General features: G+C 42.3%; 1 pseudogene; it reads right to left on the bottom strand.

Annotated features, from left to right (window-relative positions):
- Positions 1 to 2,977: 2,977 nt before the first annotated feature.
- LOC107131519 (diphthamide biosynthesis protein 3-like) lies at positions 2,978 to 3,221 on the bottom strand (annotated as a pseudogene).
- Positions 3,222 to 7,097: the final 3,876 nt, after the last annotated feature.

Raw genomic sequence — 7,097 nt, forward strand, 5'->3', positions numbered from 1 at the left:
CCCCGTAGGGTCAAACACTCTCCTGTCACATACAAAAGGAGGAGCTAGTGATGTAAGCCTGATATCTACTCAAAGAATGAGGAAGAAGGTGTATTTCCCCCTTCCTCATTTTCCTTTGATTATAAAAATGTAGCCCACTTAATCCAGAGGGCAGAGCCCCCTCACCTGCCTGCTTACACCTCTCCCAAGTGTCCTATATTGATAAATCTACCTCTTGCCTATCACTTAGCCTCTTGCTGAATTTCTTCTGTGCTGAGACACAAAGAACCTGAGCCTCAGTAAGTCCAGACATCAGGTGAGTGATTCTAATTAGAAGACTGTGGGTTCAAGTCCCAATTTGAGATGGATGGTTTCAGTGCCATTCATTCACTTTCACTTCAGTTCAGTCGCTCAGTCGTGTCCAACTCTTTGCAACCCCATGAATTGCAGCATGCAAGGCTTCCCTGTCCATCACCAACTCCTGGAGTTCACCCAAACTCACGTCCATCGAGTCGGTGATGCCATCTAGCCATCTCATCCTCTGTTGTCCCCTTCTCCTCCTGCCCCCAATCCCTCCCAGCATCAGAGTCTTTTCCAATGAGTTAACTCTACAGAGATACAAATAAATCAGAAGAGATAATTCAAAATTACCCTGGCATGTAGGAAGGGCTATGTTTTAGACAGTAAAGATCTAGCTAAAATTTGGAAGAGCAAGAAGCTGGAAGAAAAGAAACTAATTATTAGGATGCTGACATCATCAATAATCAAGGTATAAGGATTAAAGTGGTAAAAGGAATGTTTATAACAGAATTTCTAGGATAAACTGACAGGAATTGATCAGATATAACTGAAAAAGAGAGAGAGGACCTGTTTAATAGTCATGATAGTGCTAAGCAGTATGGCTCTGTTTTAAAAAGAGGTGAGGTGGTTTTTTTTTTTTTAATTTTGGCTGGGCTGGGACGTCGTTGTGGCATGAACTTCTCTAATTATGGTAGGCAGGCTTAGTTGCTCTGCAGCATGTGGGATCTTAGTTCCTCAACCAAAGATTGAACCGTGCATTGGAAGGCAGATTCTTAACTATTAGGCCACCAGGGAAGTCCTGTCAGGGTGATTCTTGACTCAGTCACTTATTAATTATATAAACTTGCAGAATTTATCCAATATCACTGACCCTCAGTCTATATTTGATAAACCATCATAAGACTGTTGTGAGGATTATATAAAGTAATTCAATAAAAGTTTAACACACTGTCTGGCACATAGTAAATAATAAATGTCAGCTGTTTTTTTTTTTTTTTTTTTTATAGCTATGGGTGACAAAATTATTACACCTAAGGAACTGTGACAATAATGATATTAACAGAAATAGGGAAGACCAGAGGGAGTCAGCTAGAGGAAGCTGAGTTTAATGTAATGACAAATCTGATGGATAGCAATGCAAGAGAGAAAATATGTAGTGATCAACTGAGGACATTTATCTGGGGTTCAGAAGAGATGCTAGGTCGAGGGAGAAACATGTAGAAATTATTTGCATAAAAGTGATCTCTAGGTCTATAAAATATTTACGAAGGGGCAATATTTACCATTCATTTATTACACAGAAGTGAATAATGACCAATGTTTATTGCAAGTTTGCCAAGTACAAAGTGCTTTACTTACAGTAATTTTTTAAAATCTGAATAACCCCTTAATGATATACATACTACTATTATCCGCAATCTTTTTTTTTAATCTCCTTTTTTTTTTAAAAAATTAAAGACTCCTGGGACTTCCCTGGTGGTTCAGTGGTTAAGAACCCTCCTTGCAATGCAGGAGATGCGGGTTTGATCCCTGGTAGGGGAAACAAGATCCCACATGCCTCAGAACAACTAAGCCTGCATTTTGCAAATACTGAGCCCCTGTACTTCAGAGCCCTCACAGCACAACTAGGAAGTCTGTGCACTGCAAAAAAAAAAAAAAAATCCCTCGTACTGCAACCAAGACCCAATGCAGCCAAATAAATAAATATTAAAAAAAAAAGAATCCTAATGACTTGAGGTAGACGATGCTTTTGTCAGATAATGAAGCAATTAGGTGTATAATATACAAATAACAAAACTGAAGGAAAGAAAGCACTGATTTGAAATTATCTTCTTCTATGTTTGGATGGAAAATTAAGAAAACTTCCAATTCAAAGTTCTAGGCACAAAATTCAGGTATGTCATGTGGTGGACTTGCTTCTTCAACTGGAGATGAATTCAGCAGCCAGTTTTAAGAATCCACACTTTAACAAACAGCAAGCTACAAAATGATTGTTGGGAATTTCCTGATGGTCCAGTGATTATGTTAGGGGAAGCACACTGACTGAAACTGCCCACCCTGGCCAGGCACCATAGTAACCATTTCTGTGAGTTATTTTACGACAGGAGGTCCTGGTAGGGAACACGGAACTAACAAGCCATCACTAACCATGAGAGTTCAGGAAAGGTCAAAAGGAGACACCACGTGTCCGACCACCTCCCAGAATCCTTCTCGCTGGCATCCATCTTGGCTGAGCAAAGCATGTGCCACCAGGAAGGACTCTGAGTCAGAATGATTGGTGAAAGACAACCTGAAAACTAACCCCATTAACACAAAACCCAAGACTGTGAGCCACAGGCAGAGCAGTTCTCCTGGGTTCCTTTACCTTCCTGCTCTCTGCCACATGCCCCTTCCCAGTAAAGTCTCTTGCTTTGTCAGCACCTGTGTCTCCTCAGACAGTTCATTTCTGAGTGGTAGGCAAAAGACCCCCTTTCAGGCCCTGGAAGGGGTCCCCCTTCCTGCAACAGTTAGGACTCTTCGCTTCCACTGCAGCAGGCATGGGTTTGATCCCTGGCTAAGGAACTAAGATCCTGAAAGCCACATGGTGTAGCGAATTAAAAAAAAAAAATTATCCCCATGAAGAAGATAGTGATTGAATTTGATTTTTGCAGCTTGGCTCATTCCCCAAAGTTCAGGCTTTGGAGTCCTAAAGTCTTCTTTAGCATTTAACTTCATTATTGGTGGAAGAGGCGGGACTGTCTCTCTACAAGTAAACAGACCTTTGTCATAAATCACTTTTATAATGAGAGAGAAGCTAGATCATGTTGCCGTGTTTCCCCATTTGCCAAATCTTCCTGGGTGATGCAGAATTTATTCCCATGTGGGCAGGGGTAGAAGTACATCTCTGAGTTCTTTCCATATTGGAACTCCTTGATCTCCACCTCACCGTGGAACACTGCCATTGTCACTGGGGCCATAGAGGTCTGCCACCTCTGCCATCCTACCCAGGCCAAGGCCAGTCCCCAGGTCCCCAACCAGCCAGGCCTATTCGTATTCTTCAGGTGAGGAAACTGAGGTTCATGGGGCTTGGGTAACCTGCTCAAGTTTAGATAGCTAAAAGAGGTAGAACCAGAATTTAAACTAATCCATGCGGTGTCAGAGCCTGGGCCGTAAACTGCGTATGTGCTGCTTCTGTCTGCAAAAAGTTGTATTCCCGGTCTCACTTCCATGGAGGGAATCACTGTGAGGTGCAGAGAAATCATTATTCTAAACCAATACTCTTAATACTGTGGAAAGAATGGAATTGACTCAGGTCATGATTGTCTTGTTATTAATGATTTAAGGAATCAGAATAACTAATGCATTTATGCCTGTGTATGAGAAAGAGAAAGACATCTGGGAATGCAGGGCAAAAAGAGAACATTCATAACAATATGTGGGAATGGGCCCCCAGGGCATCTTCACTGTCTGTAAGCAAGAATGAAATATGAACCCTCCCACCTTTGACTCCAGAGTCAAACTACAAATCAAACAGGAGGATCATTTGGTGAAGGTAATTGCCTGTTGCACAAAAACTATACACAGATCATCTGTCTGCCTCTAGCTATAGAGTGTGGAAGGGAAAACTACCTCCTCAGTCTTCTGAATGATACCCTGATCACTGAGACAAGGAGAGAGAGGGTTTTTCCGGACACCTGCATTATTTGCTGACTGGGGAAGGAATCATTCCTCACATAGTCTGGTTCAACAACCATATAAAAAGGGCACTATTCTAATTCCTATCTTACAGGTGGGGAAAGAGAGACACAGGAATGTTAAATAACTTACCCAAGAATGCAAAACCAATAAGTAATAGAGCTGGGCTGTGAATCCATCTTACTCTTACTCCAGAGCGCACATGCTTAACTACCATGCTATACCACGTAGAATATGATATCCTCAGAAATCACAGACTTCTCTGGCCCAATGAGACCTTAAGGATCACAACCCAACCCAAATTACATCAGTCATCTTTGTTCTATTCAATTATATTGCCTGCTTTTGATATCCCTGAATGTTCTGCTCTTGCCTCTGAACAATAACACTAATACCACTGATCTTGTCTCCATAAACTCCTCAATCCCATTTATTTTTACATTCTCTTACAATTCTCCTCTTGTCTCCACTTTGTTTCTTTCTTTTTCTCTTGTCTTCAAGTTTTAAGCTTCGTATAATAAAGGTAATAGGTATATTAAAGACTTTAGCAAAAATAAGGACGTTGCCTATAATAGTCCGTCCACTTGCCTTAACCCTGATAGTCTTTCAGGATAAAACTCTCTGAAGAAAGGATTATGTAGCTGAAGAGGTTCTACCTTCAGAGCAGGGATTTAGTTTCCATCTGTTTCTTGCTTTCACATCCTTTGATTCTCCAGAATGCTTACTGGAAGCCTGAGACTTGCATATGGTATCTTTGGTCTGTACTGTTGAAGATGATGATAGTAGACTGATTCAGCAATATCTCTCCTTCCTCCCTTCAACCTCTTCAAATTAGGGCTGAATGTAAATGTCATATAATCTGTGATTTCTATAATACTATGGTTGTAGTGCCTTTTGTATTAGGATAGGCTGGGTTGTGCTTAAGAAGAAAATGTCCTGGTGCATGCACTTAAACTGATCGTGAAACAGGAGGGAGGGAGGCAGGACACAACTTGGAAAGAATGATATCCGAGGGCAAAACATAAACTGATTAGAATCAAATGGGTCCAAGATGGCAGACAAGTCAACTTCAACGAGAATTTGATCCTCAGTATATGCCCATTGTAATTCATCAGCAAGCTAAATGACACACCCAGAGGCACCATGACAGTTCTAAGGCTGACCATCAAAGACCAAAAAGTGGGCAGTACCCCAATTCCTAGAAAGCTCTGCCCCTTCCCCCAAATAGTTGAAATAATCCTCCCATTCATTACCCATGAAATAACCCAGCTCATAAAAGCTAACTACACCACATTTCAAGGCCAGTCACCCTCTGCAATGGCCCACACTCTTGTCTATGAAGTGTTTCGTTGTTGAGTTGCTAAATCGTGTCCAACTCTTTGTGACCCCATGGACTACAACACACCATGGTCCTCTGTCCTCTACTATCTCCTGGAGTTTGCTCAAATTCCTGTCAACTGAGTCGGTGATACTATCTAGCTACCTCTCCCACCCTTTTCTCCTTTTGCCTTCTTTGGACTATGTTTCTCTCTAAATAAATCCACTTCTTACCTATCACTTTCTCTCTCACTGATTTCTTTCTGTGATGAGACATCAAGAGTCTGAGCTTCATTAGGTTCTGAAACCAGGTGTGTGATCTCAGTTGGAAGACCATGGATTTTGGCCAGGTTTGAGTCCCAGCACATGGGTTCAAGTCCTAATCTGAGGTGAAAGGTTTCATTTCCATGGCTTAATATCTTAGTAGTTTTAGAGGCTATAACAAAAATACTGGGACTTCGCTAGCAGTCCAGTTATTAAGACTCCATGCTTCAAATGCAGGGGGCACGTTCTATCCTTGGTTAGGGAACTAAGATCCCACGGGCCACACAGGGAGGGCAAAAAACAAACAAAAACCCCCCAAATACTATAGACTAGGTAGTTTAGAAACAACAAACATTGGGGAATTCCCTGATGATCTAGTAGTTAGGTCTCTGCATTTTCACAGCCAAGGGCCTGGGTTCTCCAGGAACTGAGATCCCACAAGCCACGGTGTGGCCAAATAAAGAAATGAACAAACAGCAAACATTTAGTTCTCATAGTTCTAGAGACAGGGAAGTCCAAGATCATGGTGCCAATAGACTTGGTGTCTAGTGAGAATTCTCTTCTTCACTGATTGCAGTCTTCTCACTGTAACCTCACAGGGTAGAAGCAAGCATGGGATCTTCCAAGATCTTTCCATAAGGACATTAATCCTATTCATGAGGGTGGCTATGCTGTGCTCTGCTTAGTCGCTTAGTCATTTCCAGCTCTTTGTGACTGAATGGACTGTAGCCCACCAGGCTCCTCTGTCCATGGGGATTCTCCAGGCAAGAATACTGGAGTGGGTTGCCATGCTCTTCTCCAGGGGAATCTTCCCAACCCAGGGACTGAACCCAGGTCTCCCATGTTGCAGGCAGATTCTTTACTGTCTGAGCCACCAGGGAAGCCCCATGAGGGTGGAGCCTTTCCCAAAGGTCTCACCTCCTGATACCATCATCCAGGGTCTAAGAATTTCAACATATGAATTTGGTTGTTCAAAGATGGGGATGGGACATAAATATATAGTTTATTGCACTGATCAAAATCAAACTTTTTCACTCACCTAAAACCTGCTGCAGGGCCATCATCTCTGTGATTACTTCGTCCCAACATGTAGCTCTGCCATCTTAATACAAAGCCTATGTGCAGCACAACAGAGCAGAGACAGCTGCAGAGTCAGGCAGTAGCCATTAAATGCTGGCTTGGCCTGGAAGTCACACCTGTCACTGTTCCTTCCAGTGCATTGACCAGAATTAGTCAAATGACCCTGCCTAATTCTGAGAGAACCCCATGAACAGTATGAAAAGGCAAAAAGATAGGACACGTTGAACTCCCCAGGTTGGTGGTTGCCCAATATGCTACTGGAGATTAGTGGAGAAATCACTCCAGAAAGAATGAAGAGACAGAGCCAAAGCAAAAACAACACCCAGTTGTGGATGTGACTGGTGATAGAAGCAAGGTCCAATGCTGTAAGGAGCAATATTGCACAGGAACCTGGAATGTTAGGTCCATGAATCAAGGCAAATTGGAAGTGGTCAAACAGGAGATGGCAAGAGTGAACGTCGACATTTTAGGAATCAATGAAC

Source organism: Bos taurus, chromosome 19 (assembly GCF_002263795.3).
Source record: "Bos taurus isolate L1 Dominette 01449 registration number 42190680 breed Hereford chromosome 19, ARS-UCD2.0, whole genome shotgun sequence".
Classification (NCBI taxonomy): domain Eukaryota; kingdom Metazoa; phylum Chordata; class Mammalia; order Artiodactyla; family Bovidae; genus Bos; species Bos taurus.